We start from the raw sequence: 17,714 nt of genomic DNA, 5'->3' as shown, positions 1-17,714 counted from the left end.
AGAATGTAAATAGATATATTTCTATAACCCTGTACAAAACTCAAATGCACGTGGAAGATCTCAACATAAAACCTGATACAATAAATCAAATGGAACAGAAAGTGGAAAATAGCCTTGAACTCTTTGGTATAGGAGACAAATTCCTGAACAGAACATGGGTGGCTAGGAAAAGGTCTCTGTCATTAGGACAAAATAGCTTGAATCTCACTTAGAAGGAAGAAGCTGGAGGGAGAGAAGTGGAAGAGGGGACAGGGAGGTTTCAGCATGAGATATGGGGAGAAACAGGAGAGATGGTCAGATGGCCAAGAGAATGAATGGAAATCTACAGAGGTGGGGGTTAGGGGGCATCTCAAGGATATGCCAGAAATCTGGGATAGGGAAGGCTCCTAAGAATCAACAAGGGTGACCTTCGCTGAGACTCAGAGCAGTGGAGATATGGAACCTAAAGAGGCCACCTTTTTTAGCTACGCAGGAACCCCACCCCAGTGGAGCTATAGAGACACCAACCTACCCACAAAATTTTCGATCCAAAATTTACCCTGCCTATAGGAAACGGAGAGAGGGGAGATGGAGCAGAGACTGAGGGAATGGCCCAACTAGAGACCCATCCCATGGGTAAGCGCCAATTCCTGACACTATTAACAAAACTCTGTTATGCTTGCAGACACAAGTCTAGCATGGCTGTCCTGTGAGAGGCTCTGCCCAGGAACTCACTAAGACTTACACAAAGACTCACAGTCAAACAGTGGATGGAGCTTGGGGACTCTTATGGAAGAGTTATGGGATAGATTGTGGACCCTGAAGGAGAAAGGATCTCCCTAGGAAAACCAAGAGAGTCAACTAACCTAGACCTTTGGGGCTGAGACTGAACCACCAACCAAAGAGTATACACGGGCTGAATCTAGGCACCCCTGCATGTATATAGTAGATGTGCAGCTTGGTCTTCATGTAGGTCCTGAACAACTAGAATGGGGAGCTATCCCAAAAACTGCCTGTCTGTGGAATCCATTCCCCTAACTCTGACTGTCTTGTTTTGCCTCAGTTGGAGAACGGCCTAGACCTGCACAGACTTGATGTACCAGAGTGGGGGGGATGCCCAGCGTAGAGCTCCACTCTCTCAGATTAGAAGGGAGAGATGGGAGGGACACAAATGAATTTATAGGCCGATAGAAATGAAGCACCTGTAATTCACACAAATGATAAAAAGTTAAATATACATATATATTATACTCACACTAGAATCCAAATGGTAAACATGCGGGCTAATGTTAGGGCTGGGAATACTTGCATCCATCATAGGATTGATTCATGCATCATTAGTAAATACTAACTTCAGGGAAAATTTGGTAGAAAAATGGGATATATACATACATACATACATACATACATACATACATATACACATATACATACACACACACACACACACACACACACACACACACATATAAAATCTTCCAAGTATCTCCTAAACCTTATTGGTTGAAAAGGGGAACATTTGACACCACTAACTCAATTGTGGTTGCATGAAAAATACTTAGGTTTAGAAATTCTACTATAAAACCTCTTGGCCTATAAAGGACATACAACCTATTCTCGAAAAGAAATGTATATGCATACTGTGTGCTGTACATGGATGAATATGCTGAAACTTTTTTTAGCACCAATAAAACCATCAGTTTCAGGCATTAAAACTTTTCAAGCTTCAGATTTTCCAACTGAGATTATTCAAGCAAAACAAAAACTCTGTGTAAACAATACAAAGATGAAGAAAAATTAGAATCCAGAAAAATTTCTGGTCCCAAGCATTTGGAGTTAAAGAGATTCAACCTGTAAAACTTTTCAGTGTTTACTACTGCTTAAGTACAAAGCCTAGCAGAGACTAGGTGTTTAGTAGATTTTTAAGTGAAATTAAGAGAAATGGAACAAATTTAATAAGAATGATTTTAATCAAATTTGTCTGCATTTACAGAAATAGGAACAACTTTCTAACCACTGAGGGATTGCCATATCCAAAATGATTCATGACTATTTAACTGAAATTTTAATGAAGAACTTCTGAGGCATCCAAAGGCATAAGACTTCATAGGTGCTCAAAAGACCACTTTTTAATAATTTCCTGACCCTACTTAGAAGTTCTTACAATGCAAAGCCAGCACAGTTGTCCTATTATGAGAGAGAAGACAAGAATTGCTCTCAAGTGCCACAGCACAGGCTCCATCCATGTTCAGAGTTCAGAGTGCTCTGTCAGCACAAACTTTCCATTCAATTTCTCACTATTATTAGCTCTCATTTACTAAACAACTATGCCCTCAAGGGTAACTATAATTAGCTCCACTTCGCAAATAACAAAATGAATTCAGAGAATACACTTAGAGCAAAATCCTAACTCAAATCTAAAGCCTGCATTCTCCAAAGTCTGGTTTTACACACTGTTCCTGGTAGGTATCTTTAACAATTCCAGTGTACATACTCAGAGAGAACTTTCTGTCTCTCAATGGCTGGGGAAAAAATGAGAGTGAACTCTCATTGGTTTGTCATCCAAATAGGGAGTTTTAGGTATGTGGGGAATAAAAGGCTGTTAGCAAGGAAAGAATTCTTGTACAAATTAATTAGCTGATTTTACAAGTTATATGAAGTACAGAGCTAGAGAAAGTATATGAAGTACACAGCTACAGAGCCTTTTGTACTGCGATTCTTTGTGTATTCTTTTTGTCTTTATTTTTTTCAGTGCTTATATTTTATTCACTATTCTATTAAAAACAGATTTTTATACAGTCTATTCTGATCAGAGTTTCCCTTCCCCCAATTCCTTTCCCCCTCTCCATCCACCAAAATCCTCAACCCTTTATCATTCTCATTAGAAAACCAATAGGTATCTAGAAAAGAAACAAGCAAGAAAAAAAGCCAGAGAAGAAGGACAAGAAACATATACAGATGTATACACACTTGAACATACTGCAATAAGAACACAAATCAGAAACCATAATATATAAGCAAGAGATCAGTAAGGGTAAAGAAAATATACCCAGACAAAGCATTTTCCGAAAAACATGTGCTCTGTAGACCAGGCTGGCTTTTAACTCACAGAGCTCTATCTTTGCCTCTGCTAAGCTTAAAGGTGTGTGCCACCACCCAGAACAACAGCAATAACAACCAACAAAACCAAAAGCATGTCAAGCATATCACTAAATTGTGTTAGCCATCTACTGCTGGACAGAGCCTGCCTGTATTTAAATATGATTTATATAATTGTTGAGACTCTGTTGGAGAAAACATTTTTCTTTTGTGAGTGGTTGTCAATTAAAGATAGCTGGAGAGCATCATACTAAGTGAGGTAACCCAGTCTCAAAAGGTTAATCATGGTATGCACTCACTGTTAAGTGGATATTAGTTAGCCTAGAAACTTGGAATACCCAAAACATAATTCACACATCAAATGATGTACAAGAAGAACAGAGGAGTGGCCCCTGGTTCTGGAAAGACTCAGTGCAGCAGTATAGGGCAATACCAGATCAGGGAAGTGGGAAGGGGTGGATGGGGGAATAGGGGGAGGGAAGAGGGTTTATGGAACTTTCGGGGAGTGGGGAGCCAGAAAAGGGGAAATCATTTGAATTGTAAATAAAAAATATATCAAATAAAAAATTAAAAAAAAAAGACAGCTTCTGGGTAAGGATAGGGGAAGATTGTGTCCACTTCCTTTCTCAGGGCTGTGGACCCCACCAGTTTGAAACTGTATGCTCTGTGCATGCTGCCAGTTTCTGTGACTTCCTATGTCCACCAGCCCTGTTGTGTCAAGAAGGCTTTTATTTCCTTGGTGTTTTCCATCCCCACTGACTCTTACAATCTTTCTGTCTCCAGGGCCTCATAGACGCCCAAACCCCAAAATACCTCAGGCAATTGTCAAGGATACTGGTTGTTCTCCACAAACCAATAGTAAGGCCCTATGGCCGAAGATAAAACTTACATAACTCATGAGCTGGTACCTACCTACAGCCTTCACCCCTACCTACTAGTGTTCACGGTACTAGAAGGTACTCTGCATGCTACCAGAGGAGACAGATAAACATCAAAACAGCTATGAACCCTTTGCTCTACAATGGTGAACTGTCTACATAATACGATGGCACAATAACTGCACAAAAGATGTGGGAGTCATCAACCATTATGTGATTAAATTTAAGGCCCCCTCCATGAGATGGAACCCATGCCTGACACTGCAATACAACCAAGGACCTGCCACTAGACAGAACATGGGATTAGGGAAAACCAAGTACTATTGCTTTGCTAAAAAACAAAACAAAAAAACAGCAATTAAACAACTAACAAGGTTCTGCTATACTCATAGATCAGTGTCTTTGGTCAGCAAACTAACATATTCTTAATAATGTTTGCTATTCTGCCTTAGGCATTCCCTTACATAAGTACCAAAATGGTAGTTTAGTATTTCATAGTGGCATAAATCACTCAAATATAATGCTTTCTTGAATGTTATATAATGTTTAAAATAATTTCCTTTTTGTTCACTAAAAAGTGGATCCAACAGACAGATCACACGAACCAGAAGACTTTCTAAGGTGGTTGAGCCTTTATTTCCTGTTGGGTTTTGTGAACTCCTAAATGAGTGTGCTATGTGTATGTACACATGTGTATGGAGGCTTGGAGCTGATGGCAGATGTCTTCCTTGATTATGCTTCATTTTTTATGGGCAGGATCTCTTGCCGAACCCACAACTCACCCATTCCAGCTAGTCTAGCTATCTAGCTTGCCTCAGGAATCCTGCGTCTGTCTCCTCAGTGCTAGAATTACAAGCAGCTTTTATGTTGGTTCTAGAAATCCAAACATCAGTCATCACACTCAGAGGCAAGTGCTTCATCCACTGAGCCATTTCTCCAGTCCTCTTTAAAGACAGGGTTTCACATTTGAGCATAAACTGTCCTATGACTAACAGTGGTCTCTCTGTCCGAACATCCCGAGTGCTACTAGGATTATTGATATATGCTCCCTAAGACTGGGACTCCTAACTTTTGATGGCAAGATTAGAAGGACAAATTATGCTTAGCAGTGGCATCATAGAGAAGTTCTTTGGTTGCAAAGTCATCTCCCTAATCAGGAGTAATGGCCTAGCCCCACAATCTACAGTGGGTTCTGTTACTGAAAGAGATGCTCCGGGATGTCTCCCCAAAGAATTCCTCCCCCAAACAAAAGGAAGCTCCCCCACAGTTCTGCTGAACCACAATTCCCCATAGTCAAGAAAATGACATTGATACCTAAGTGGTTTCTACAGACTTTTCTAAGCTCAGCAAAGATACAGGATTATACCATTATGGCTCAGTGCTCTACCTCTGCCAGAACTTTAGTTCACTTCCTAAAATAATTACACCAGAGGTTGCAAACCAATGGTCTTGGGGGGGGGGGCAAAGTCAGCTTATAGATGTGCTAAGTTTGGTCTTGACAATTTTTTAAAGTAAATTACATTTTAAAATAGGATAACTCACACACATTCAGCTTTTCAAAGTCAGACTATCTGGCAACTACAGGAAATAACTGCCTGAAGCCACTTTAATCCACTCCAATTCAACCCACTAGAAGTCACAAATAAGAATTCTGTCTTTGGTTCATTTATTTGCATACTTTCTGGAGTTGTGGTACCTGAAATGTGTTATAAAGATAGAATCAGTTTAGTATATCTAATGGTACCTGAGGAACAGTCAAACAAAACAAAACAAAACAAAACCCGAGTATATATACTAGCATACTGCCTTGGAACTTTCATTCATTCGCATGCTGCTCTGGAGGTTTAATTTAAATAGTAGTTATTAAATCTTATTTAAACAGTAGTTATTGAATCTTACCTATATACCAAGCACAATATTAAATCCTTTACCTCATTTAAGTCCTTCCCATGAGGGACTTTATACCTGGGGAAAATTGAGGCACAAAGGCAAATACACAGTGTTAACAAGTCCCAGAGGATATAACTAGAAGTCTATGCTCTCAGCCAGTTGTTTCCTGTCCTGCTATCTGGTAAGATTTTGATAATGCCTTAACTCTTAAAAGAAAGTTTAAAATAAATATTTCTTTTAAACAGAAATACTTGTACTAGACTGAACTTTTCATATTAAATGGAAACTGAAGTGTCTACTACTGGAGGAATTTTTATAAAAAGCTTATTTTTTCAAAGACATATTTCCAACTTCAGGACTTTTGCACACATATATAAAAACAGATATAAAATGATCACCTGTTTCTCCTAGAAGGATTCTCTGATAATTTCTAAAATAAGCATCCTATAGGATTTTCATTATAGTAAAAACTAATTTCAAATAGTCACAGATTTGTGGCATATAGCTCATATTTCACTATATTCTCAAAAGAAATAAAACCCAAATAGCATTTCCATTTCAATGATCAACAAAAAATTCAAGTTAAATATAGCCCTAGAAACAAATAAAATCATATCCATGTTAAATTGAATTCTAAAACATTCCCAAGTGATTATGTGTTTGTTATCTGTAATTTATATGCTGAAATACTGAAACATAAGCCCCCCCCCTCTCTCTCTCTCTGTGTGTGTCTGTGTGTGTGTGTGTGTAGTAAAATATATCCACAAAATTCTAGCCAGAAGAATCTAGAACAGTGGTTCTCAGCCAGAGGGTTGTTTGCATTCCTTTGGGTGTCTAACAACCCTTTCAAGTCCATTAGAAAACACTGATATTTACATTATGATTCATAACAATAGCGAAGTTACAGTTATGAAGCAGTAACAAAATAAATGTATGGTGGGGGTTATGCAGGGGTCAATACAACCTCAAGAACTGTATTAAAGCGTCTCAGCATTATAAAGGTTGAAAACCACCTATCTAGATGGAATGACCACATCTAGAAACAAGCTAAGTTTCTAGAAGCATTCTCTAACAGAATGAATTACAACCCTATAGAGGAATAGATGATTCTAGAACTAGGTCAAGGATAATACATGATGAGCTTGAAGCATCTTGTAGTGCTGGAAACTAAAGTACTCAAAAACAAACAAACATTAGTCTATACGATAGGGTCACATCAAAGTAACACAGGAGAAAACTCAAAGAACTCCCAATGACTACAGTTAAAAGAATCAGGACATCAAAATAAAGTAGTATTAGATTATGAACCAGAGATTAAACTAAACTTTTATCAGTGTGGGTTTCACACTGATAAAAGGAAATGCTAAAATAATTGGGAAGGGGGAGATACATTTCCTATGCATAAGGATTCCAAATAGATTATGCAGATTGATTTCTTTCAAAGTAGATGTAGCATAATTTCCCTCTCCTTATGTGTGGTGTATATATTGTTTTCTCTGGAAAGAGCAAAAATACAGAAGAAGACAAAGACAAAAGGTTGGCCTTATAGCAGAGAAACATGGCAAACACTTTCTCCCCCAGGTGAATCAAGATCAATATGAGCAGTGCTAAGCCATACTGATTGCACTCTGGATAGGATTTGAAAAGAGCATCAAATGGTACTTTATCTTTATAGCCTTCCTCTAAAAAAATTCATAACCCCAGTCTAGCCATGAGCAAAACATCTGAGGAATCCTTTGCAAAGTTCCTGATCGGCATGCTTCCCTCAAAATTGTCATGGTCTTAAAAAGAAAAAGGAGAGTCAGAAAAAGTGTGACAGCCAAAAGAAACCCAAGAAGACATAACAACCAAAAGTTATATATTTTCCTGTAAGGAAGCTTAAAACACAAAGAAAAAACCCACACCTGGTTAAAAACCAAGAAAAAAATGAATAAAGTGCAAACTACAGGTAGTAATGATGATGGTTCATTAATTATAACAAAGACAGCATGCTAAAATATGCTATTAATAATAGCAGAAACTGAGTACAAGGAATATGGAAACTCTATGCTATATTCTCGATTCTTCTGCAAATTAAATCTATCCTTAAGAACTTCTTTTAAAGATTTATTTATTATATATAAGTACACTGTTCAGACACTCTAGAAGAGGGCATCAGATCCCATTACTGATGGTTGTGAGCCACCATGTGGTTGCTGGGATTTGAACTCAGGACCTTCAGAAGAGTAGTCAGTACTCTTAACCTCTGAGCCATCTCTCCAGTCCCCTGTTCTTAAAAATTAAAGTTTTCAGAGGATGGCCTTGTCTGGCATCAAAGGGAGGGAAGGCCCTTGGTCCTGAGAAGGCTTGATGCCCCGGCATAGAGGAATGCTAGAGAAGTAGGGTGGGAATGGGTGTGTAGGTGGGGGAACACTCTTTTGAAGACGGGGAGGGGGGTTGGTGGGTGGGATAGAAGGTTACATGTGAAATGTCAATAAACAAAATAACCAATACAAAATTTAAAAAATTAAAGTCTATTTAAAATTGGAGAAAAATGTATCTTAATATGGCCTATGTGTCCTGGAACAGGAGTTTTTTTATTCACATCTCCAGCTCTGAAATGACCTTCTTTTCAGTTGTCTAGGAATCTGAGAAAATATAAAGATACCCTTTTGCTATTTTCTCAACTGAAAATGTATGACATCTATGAGACTTCTGGGGCCTTAACAAGACTGGCAGACATGATTCTGGACTAGGGCATGTGGCTCTTTGCCAAGTATCATCACAAGCTGACTCATATTTTTACATAATTTTTCTACAGTAATTAAATTCTACATTGTTCCATAGAAGAAGCTGCAGTTTAAAAAGAAAAAGACACCGTCTACTGCTCATTTTGAGGCTTTGTGGCGCCTGGTTGTAACTTAGCATCTTGAATGCTCATTCTATTTAGATAAGAAAGGATTAAACCTGGGCCTATGATATACAAATAGTTTTTAATTGCATAAGTAAAATATTTAATTTGAAAATGCTATTGCATGTTTATGTTCTACAAAGAAGGATTTATATTGAGAATAACCTTATTCACTTATTTTAATAGTGAACACTTTCTGTAATTTAGAAATTATCTGCACTCTCAGTAAACCTAGTAATCCAAGGTTAATACCGTCATGTTAGAGTAAATATCAGGTTCAATCACAGCTATCATACACACAATTGCCTGAGCATACTTCATTTCATAAATATTGAACTAAAATACTATATCCCACTTACATTTCTAGAACTTTAATATATAATTTTAAAACTTCTCACTTCATCTTGAATAGAAATGATCTTTAAATATCAGGTACAAGTATTCATCATCCAACTTACTGCTATTTCTACCATGTGGAATAACCTTTGATATAACACAAAATCCAGGCATGTTTCTCTACCAGGAACTTCTATAAATACAGTTTTCTCCCCTTTTACATACCTATAAAAAATTATGGAGCATTTGATAATCACTTTCAGAACTTCACATAATATATCTGTTAAGTTTTTATTCTCTCCTAAGTTTTATTAATGTAATTCTTGAACACAATAAAGACAAGCTCTTTTGGGTATAACAATTTATACATACTTAGTAGAATTTATAAATACTTAGTAGAAATGTCAAAATATAGGAATTCAAAGTAATTGGAAGTTTAATACACTCTGGTTAAGGTATCTTAATGTCTTTGTTGGCTCAATTCCTAAATGACATTATTTCAAAAGAATGACAAGACAACCTATTAGTGACATACTCTAGAGGCAGATAATCTCGATATTTATTACTTGTGCTTTTCAAATCCAAGGGTCATGACCGATTTCTATATTAGACAAATGTACTAGGCAATGGCTATTCTTTAAGATAAAACAAAGATAACTGAAAAATAATGACGTTCAATGCATAGAGAGAAATACTAAGTGAAAATCTGGTTTCTAGTATGTGTGTATATACATTAGATATTAAAATGTGTTTCTTATTGGTGAATTTGATACCTGACCAAGAGTGTGGTAAAGATTCTATGTTACTAAAATATTTACTGCTATCCCTGTTCACATTTTTTAATAACTAAAAGCTTTCTACTTGATTTAAAAAGAAAAAAAAACCTCTTTGGACCAATAAGATTGGCTAAGTAATCGAAAGTGCTTGGCATCAGGCCTGACAACCTGTGTTCAATCCCTAGGACCCACATGGCAGAATTAAGAGAACAGACTTCTACAAGTTGTACTCTCATCTTCCACATACATGCTTTGGCACACATGCACACAATATACACAATAAAAATGTGATAAAATGTCTATATGAAAACTCAAACAGCTTAGGCTATTAATTTCTGTAACTTCCAAATATAGCCTACAAAGAGTGTTCCTATATAGCTACTTCACATATACATAAAGAGGTTCCTATCTTATAATAGATCTATAAATGTTTTAAATGAGCTATTGGTCTTCTTAATTCATAAATTCAAGTTCTGAGGGAATCTTCTAGTGGATGGATTTGAAAAGTCAACGAAACCAGTATTTAAAACCATTTATTTAACAGTTTCTAATCTGATATTCCCAAATAGTTGTTCATTCAAGAAAAACTGAAATTAAAAATAGAGAAAGTCCGTATCTCAAATTAAGAAAAACACCCCGGAGGATATAAACAGAAAAAAACTTTACTTGTGGTAAGACAAAGAAAAGGAGAGCTGCACAAAACTGCATGGAAGAAATGGCATTGAAGCAGCACCAACAAAGAGCAGGCCCTGCTCTCTTTTAAATAAAAACAACATAATCAGAAAGCTGGAAGGCTTTAACACATCATCTATACCAGTTGTTCTGCTCTGCAAAAGACATTTGGAAGGCCAGTGAGATGGCTCAGTAGTTAAACACTTGTCACACAAGCCTGGTACCCACAGGAGAGAACTGATTCCTGAAACTTGTTTTCTGGCCTCCCTATGCTCCATGGCATACAGACATTTGTATGTGCACACATGTATATAAAATCATAGAGACATTTGATATCTAGAGCTACCTTTAGTTGTCATAATGAGGAAATGTACTGGAATCTGTCAGGCAGAGGCTGGGGTGCTCCTGACCATGCCGCAGTATATAGGCCAACCTCTGATGACAAGGGATCATCTACCTCAATATCATAACACTGTAGCTGAGAGAGAATCCCTGAGCCCAAGCCCAATCTAAATTCTTGGTTTACTAAAAATAACCGGAGGGAGAAAGGGTTAAAAACTGGCTAAAAAAGCAATATGTATTAAATAGGCTTCAGTGTTTAATTTGTAAGAAATACATACATACATACACAAATTATAATAAGAAATGCATTTTAAAAAGTGGGAAAATTCTCAAGGGTAAAAAGATAAGATATGTAGTAAACAAGCTGATAGCATTATATAATCAATTGATTCAGATCTACCAGATTCAAAGCCAAAATTACGGCTACAATACAGCTAAAAATTGATACCCTTGTTTGTTAAAGATATTGGCATTACTGTTTGTGCAATTTTGTTATAGAACCAGAATGTGAGAATCCAGATATATAAAATGTATGTATGTATGTATGTGTGTATATATATAATATATATATGTATGTATGTATATATATGTGTATGTATGTATGTAGATAGATAAGTAGATATTGATATAGTTAATGCTTGGGGAGGTCTTCAATATTCTAATAGCTCCGATAGATAGATAGATAGATAGATAGATAGATAGATAGATAGATAGATCAATATAGTTAATACTTGGGGAGGTCTTCAATATTCTAATAGCTCCCACCAATAGAGATCTGAGCCATGGGCCAGATTAGTATCTAACACTAAATGAATTATTCAAAGAAATTATAATTTCTAATGCTAAACAGGCAGTAACAGCTGCTTAGGGTATAAGGTCTGAATTTAAATAAATCACACGGGCATCTTTTTCTTTTGTTATCCTTGCTTTGCAGGTTACTTGGTTTGTCTTAGTTTTGCTGTGATGTTTCATCTTGTACATTCAAAGTATACCAACTGAGTATCTCAGAAGCTGGAACTATAGGCACACATCACCTAGCTTAGCCCTTAAATGTGTAACAGGGAAGGATTACTTATAGGGATCAGTGTAAATAGGAAACGTGTTAAGAGCAGTAAAGATCCACTCTTAACAAAGTTATACAAATGTCTTACCTTCAATGTCTCAATTGGCAAAGCTTCAGCTAAGACACATTGTAAAGTTAATCACACTATAATTCAGGGTGAATAACTTGAAGAAAATGCTGGCACCACTGTCCTATAAAAGGAAGAATGACAGAAGAGGTAAGATTAAAAACAGTACAAGTCTTAAAAGGGATCATGAATAAATGATAACCATGTACAATGAAATGAAATGTCATGAAAATGTAAACGGTCATTTGGCTACATGAAATTTCATTGAATTAAGTTTACATTTAACCAACACTGAGGAAAACCACTCCCTAGGCTGCCTGAGATCAGTTGCTCCCATCAGTCACCTCCAAGGCCTAAGGCACAGGTCCAAATTGCAAAGGCACCATGCTTTGCTGAGAGTTTGGCTTCAGAGAAAGCTAGCAAGCATCAGGGGGTCCCTGCAGCTTCCCAAGATAAAGTAGCCATTAAAATTTAATGCACTTGATTACAAAACTGTGCTGGGGCTCTTTTAAGGCCCTGGGTCTTTAAAATTTAAATGACTCCATAGTGAGCCTGATTTAGTCTCTAGTAACTTACAGGACTTTGCTGCATTCCCACAGCTCCAGTGAGCACCATATCCTAACTACAAGGCAACAGCAGAAGTAGGTATAAGGTCTTTTTCTTTCTGGTTTTGTTTTTCTGCCATTCAATCTCAATAGAATAGGAAAACTCACCCAGAACTAGGAGACTAGATACTTCTGTGTAACCCACAAAATCACTAATCTACCATTCTGGGAATGACTTTTAACTTCATCATAAACTTTAGTGAAACAATACAAAACATTAAAGATGAAAGCAGAATCTTTAGATCCCCAACCTAGGATTTTTTTTAACAGTACACAACTGACAAGAGATTTGGGGCTAAGCAACTCACACCCATGAAGCAGAATAAGGATTTCCCACAGAGAAAGAATAGCTAATAATGACAGAAATGACCAAATTATATATTATGTGCTCTCAGGTATGATGCTACATGAAATGACCGCAAGCGCTCTTGCCACACCTCCAAAAATATAAGCTGAACCTAATTAAGCAGATAGATAATTTCTAGTCCATTTGAAATACAAAAGTTAACAAACTAATCTTTCACCAGAATGGGAAAATAAAGCTGATAGAGATCACAAGCAAATTGTGCAAAGGCTTAACTGGGGAAACTTTCATATGGACTAAGGGTTGCCTTTGCTGCTAGGGTATTATTAGGTGTTGTATGATAATGCCATTGCAGTTAGATAAGAAAATGTATTATGAGGCACATTCACTTTGGAGTGCAATTACATCTTATTTATGATTTCAGTTTTTGTAAAAAAGAAAAAGAAAAGAAAGAAAAGAAAAGGCAATAGGGAAAACCAAATAGGCAATATGTCGTCAGCTACAGCAATTAGAAGTGTGCTGAACTTTTTACTTATGTACATTTGGAAATGTTCATAAAGATGAAATCAACTAAGAATCACTATATTTAAGAAAAAGTAACACATTTCAAATAATACCTGAAAGTTAATGATTTTAGCTGAGTGTGGTGGTCCACATTTACAATTCAAGTACTTGGAAGGTAAAGGAAAGGATAAAATCAACTTTGAGACCAGTCTGGGCCACACAGAAAGACCTTGACTCAATCAGTAAAGAAAAGAAAAATGTAGGAGGAAAAAGGATTATTTTAATTTTCTCATTCAGAATAGAGAAAAAAAGCTAGAAGCAGAAAAAAAGCTAGTACCTTTACATATTTATTAGAAATGCAATGAGTCAGGCATCAATGAGAGGAGAGGTCCTTGGTCCTATGAAGGATTGACAGATACCCCAGCATAAGGGAACATCCTCATAGAAGCAGGGGGAGGAGGGATGGGATAGGGGGTTTCTGGGAGGTGTGGAAACCGGAGTAAGTGGATAACACTTGAAATGTAAATAAATTTAAAAACAGAAATGCAATGAGTCATTTTTCTCTTAGGAATAATCAACAACTGTCTAATTGTAACCCAAACCCACTCAATTGGAAGTAACTCAAGTACAGGACTGTCAACTTAGCCCAACCTCTGCTTGGAGAGTTCACAGGCCCTAGAGGAGAACTTACTACTACTACTTAAGTAATCTAGTTTCCAACTGCCTTCTAAATACTTATTCTTACTCCTAGATAAGAATAGCTCTCATTGATGCCTCATCAAAGCTTTTTTGAATTCAGTAGGCAGAGGATATGTTAGTGGTCCAAAACCGGGCAAAAATGAAGAGAATAAGTGACCATGGGGTAAGCAGCCCCAAGTGAGATAGCTTTAGCACATCTATACCTACAGCTCTGGGAACATTGAAGAAGAGCAAGAGAAAGAAACTTAAGAGTCTGGGGACCTAGGATGACTCTGCTACAAGGTAAGTGTCTTTTGGACAGGACAGAGGTATGGTGGTACCTGGCACCAGAAGCTCCCAGCAATAGGGTTGCCTGTATAAAATCTGCAGACCACCCCAAGATGAATTGCTGCTACAGGCAGTCAATGGCTGCTGAAGGAAACAGGATGAGATTTCTTCAGAATGAGCCCCCAGTCCTAAGTGGTCAGCCCCAAACGACAATAATTATAAAAAAAGGTCAAGAATTTGATGGAGGCATTGAAAGGGCAGAGAGGAGTGGGAATGATGAAAGCAGTGTATTTCAGCATGGAATTCTCAAATAAACTTGCAGTAAGTAATGAAACACACAAAGCATAAACTCCACACCCTTATTCTCTTGAGCTGGTGAAATGTGCACACTTTGTACGCTGAGAATGAAACTAATAAAAGGGAGAAAGGGATTCAGAAAAGTAAGTTCATTGAAAGAAAATAACCCCAAAGTAGACCACAAAAGCATGGATAATTAAAAGAAAAGAGGGGGACAATCCAGTATATCCAAAGGGATTTGGTACAAGTCAAGAGTTCCTTCAACACTTTTAAAACTATAAGTGATTTGTGAGTAGAACACGGGAGACTGCTACTTAATTTGCATTCTCCCAAAAAGAATCCTTAAACAAGGATAATGAAAAAAATATTTCATGAAAGAACATTAATACCAAATTGGAGGAGATAGAATACTCAGAAGTGAAGGAACTGAATGTCATGCAGTTGGATATATTACAACTAAATATAAGCACCAATGTTTGCAGGGGCAATCTGCTAGCTTTTCAAAGGGAGCACAGCACAGAGAGTGAAAATGAGATGTAAGGGATACTTCTGAGTGCAAGTACCACTCACACCCAAGTGCTGACTATGTCTAGGACAGGCCTGAAACAGCTCAGCTTTTGGCTGTTAATATTCAGAAGGACAGAACAAAGAGGATTTTGGTTAAGATTCCATCAAGATTGGCTAAAGAAGCAAACAAGAAAGGTTTACAGGAGACATCCTTGAAGACAGTAAGGAGGGAAGTCTGAGTTTAACCATAAAGGTAAAAAATATAATGGGAAGCACAGAGACAACTTCTTTAGAACTGGACAAGGGAAAGGAGGAAAGAGTATAGGGATGGGAAGGAAGAAGAACACAGCAAGCATCCTGACAGGGCACAGAGCTTAGTAAACCTCAGAGCCAGGAAAATAATGTTCTAGAAATATGGTGGTAGGAGGCTCAGTGACAATAGGATAGCAAAGGCTCATCTCTTAACTATCTTTACCCTTAGGACGTGAGTCATGGGGTCTACATGGGGAAAAGCATAAAGATAAAACTGAAAAGTCAGTGGCATCTCTAGGCCATAAGACCTGAAATAAAATGTGTACTAACAAAAGACAACTACACCATTTTCCAGGTGTAGGGCTACAGACAAGTTATTTGATTAAAACCACACATTATTAGGTACCAACTCCAAAGGCTACTGCAGGAATTACTATACAAAAGAAAAAGTTATGATATATTTATTCAATGGATGTATCATATTGATATTCACTCTGTTTAGTGCTCATACAGTAGCAAACCTAAGACTCCCAGAGTTTCCTTCTGTTTTGTTTTCACCAGCAAATGTCTATTATTCCTACCGATAGGTACACAACAAGTCATAAGCAATGGGAAACTAGAATACTATTCTTTTCTATAAAACTAATAAAAATTAGTTGCTATTAGGCACTCCACTTTCAACAGCAACCCAGAAGAATTTCACATTCCAAAGATAATCATCCCAGATACTGTATTTGGCTACTACCTTAATACAATAAACTTATCTATTGCCAAGGACTAGGAATTGCTAGAATTAAAAGGACTCAAAACTCTTGCTGAATGATCAGGAAATAATTTCCTCATATATACACAAAATATGGTAACTTTTGAGTAAAAGTTACATAATTATACATGTATGTATAGCTATCTAAAACAAAGCTTATGTACAACTATGAAAATAGTCTGAAGTCTCGAAGACTTCACTGACATTCATAAGGAAATTCTGTCAATGAAGACTCATATCAAAAGCCTTTTTATCTATATAGGACACTGGGCTATTTAAATCAACCCTCCCACCACAGACAAGTAATAAAGTTAGACCACACATTTTAAAAAAAGTCTTTTTCTTAAAGGGTCGAAGATCTATCAGAAAAGTACTTTGAGATCTAGGAAAGTAGGACATTTAAACTTTATCTGACAGCCTGACAGGCCACATCCATAAGGGTGGTGGGTACTCTTTTCCCACCTTTAGCTTGGAACTAGCATGTTAGAAATAATGTAAATCAGTAATCACCGAATATAAAGTGGTCTTGAGTCATCTGACTGACTCAGCATTAGAATGTTTGCCTAACATGTATAGATAGGCCTTAGGTTCAATCCCTAATACTACCACCATCACAAAAAGAAACAACAAAAACCCTACCTGAAATTTTATTAAGGAATACCTAGACTGGCAAAAGCAAATTCCGCCCCCCACCCCACCCCAAACCATCTATGTGTGCGTGTGTGTGTCTGTCTGTGTGTGTGCGCACGCAGACAGACACACACACACATACACGAACAAGTGCGCATGCACACACACACACATACACATACAAACACACACACGTTTCTGAAATATATCACCTTTAGTTTCAAATGATTTCTAAAACTGCTTTTTAAATAAAACGTCCAGAATAAAATTAAAGAAAACTAAACAGAGGAGATGACCAAACCATAACAACCACAACCACCATAATCACCATCACCACTGTAACAGCAAACAGTCCTGAATAGATGCATAGGGGCTACAGTTATTAGAGCTTTATCAGGCTATAAGTTTTAAATTATACTTGCTATGTTCAATACCAGAAGAAAATCTCAGCACCAAACCTGAAAACCATAAAAACTAGCAAAGTATACTATTATGTTACACCTAACAAGGAGAGATTTTAAGAAATAAATCACCATGTGGACATCATAATGTGCAAGGTATCAGATCTATGGCATTATTATAGAATACAATCTTGGGGATATCGGCTGCATAGGAGGATGGAGCTTGGTTGTCACAAATAATGTCATGTACCAAATGACTATAGACTTTTAAAGGAAAAGGAACTGTTACTAAAACTGCAAAATTTTTAATTAATGAATGAAAGACCATTTAATGGATGATGGATATTATCACTCACAAGTGTGAACTCAAAGACTGGGGAAAGGGTTTCAGAAGGAAGAGAAGGGGTAAGTAACATAAATAGCATACAGTTTGATGGTCTAATAGTCCACAGGTCATTGAAATCCCAGGAAAAAGGAAAGAATGAAGAAGCAT

The 17,714-nt window shown here is 37.0% G+C and overlaps 1 protein-coding gene across 5 annotated transcripts in view; it reads right to left on the bottom strand.

Moving 5' to 3' along the window:
- Window positions 1–17,714, bottom strand: part of Tab3 (TGF-beta activated kinase 1 (MAP3K7) binding protein 3) — a 62,476-nt gene that overhangs the window by 30,762 nt on the left and 14,000 nt on the right. For all 5 annotated transcript variants that reach the window (XM_052170653.1, XM_052170649.1, XM_052170651.1 and 2 more), the window contains one exon: window positions 12,014–12,116. The gene's annotated coding sequence lies outside the window, so the exon portion shown is untranslated. The remainder of the gene's footprint in view (window positions 1–12,013; window positions 12,117–17,714) is intronic.

Source organism: Apodemus sylvaticus, chromosome X (assembly GCF_947179515.1).
Source record: "Apodemus sylvaticus chromosome X, mApoSyl1.1, whole genome shotgun sequence".
In the NCBI taxonomy this organism is placed as follows: domain Eukaryota; kingdom Metazoa; phylum Chordata; class Mammalia; order Rodentia; family Muridae; genus Apodemus; species Apodemus sylvaticus.
Note: the sequence above shows the minus strand (reverse complement) of the source record. Positions and strands in the feature narration are given on the sequence as shown.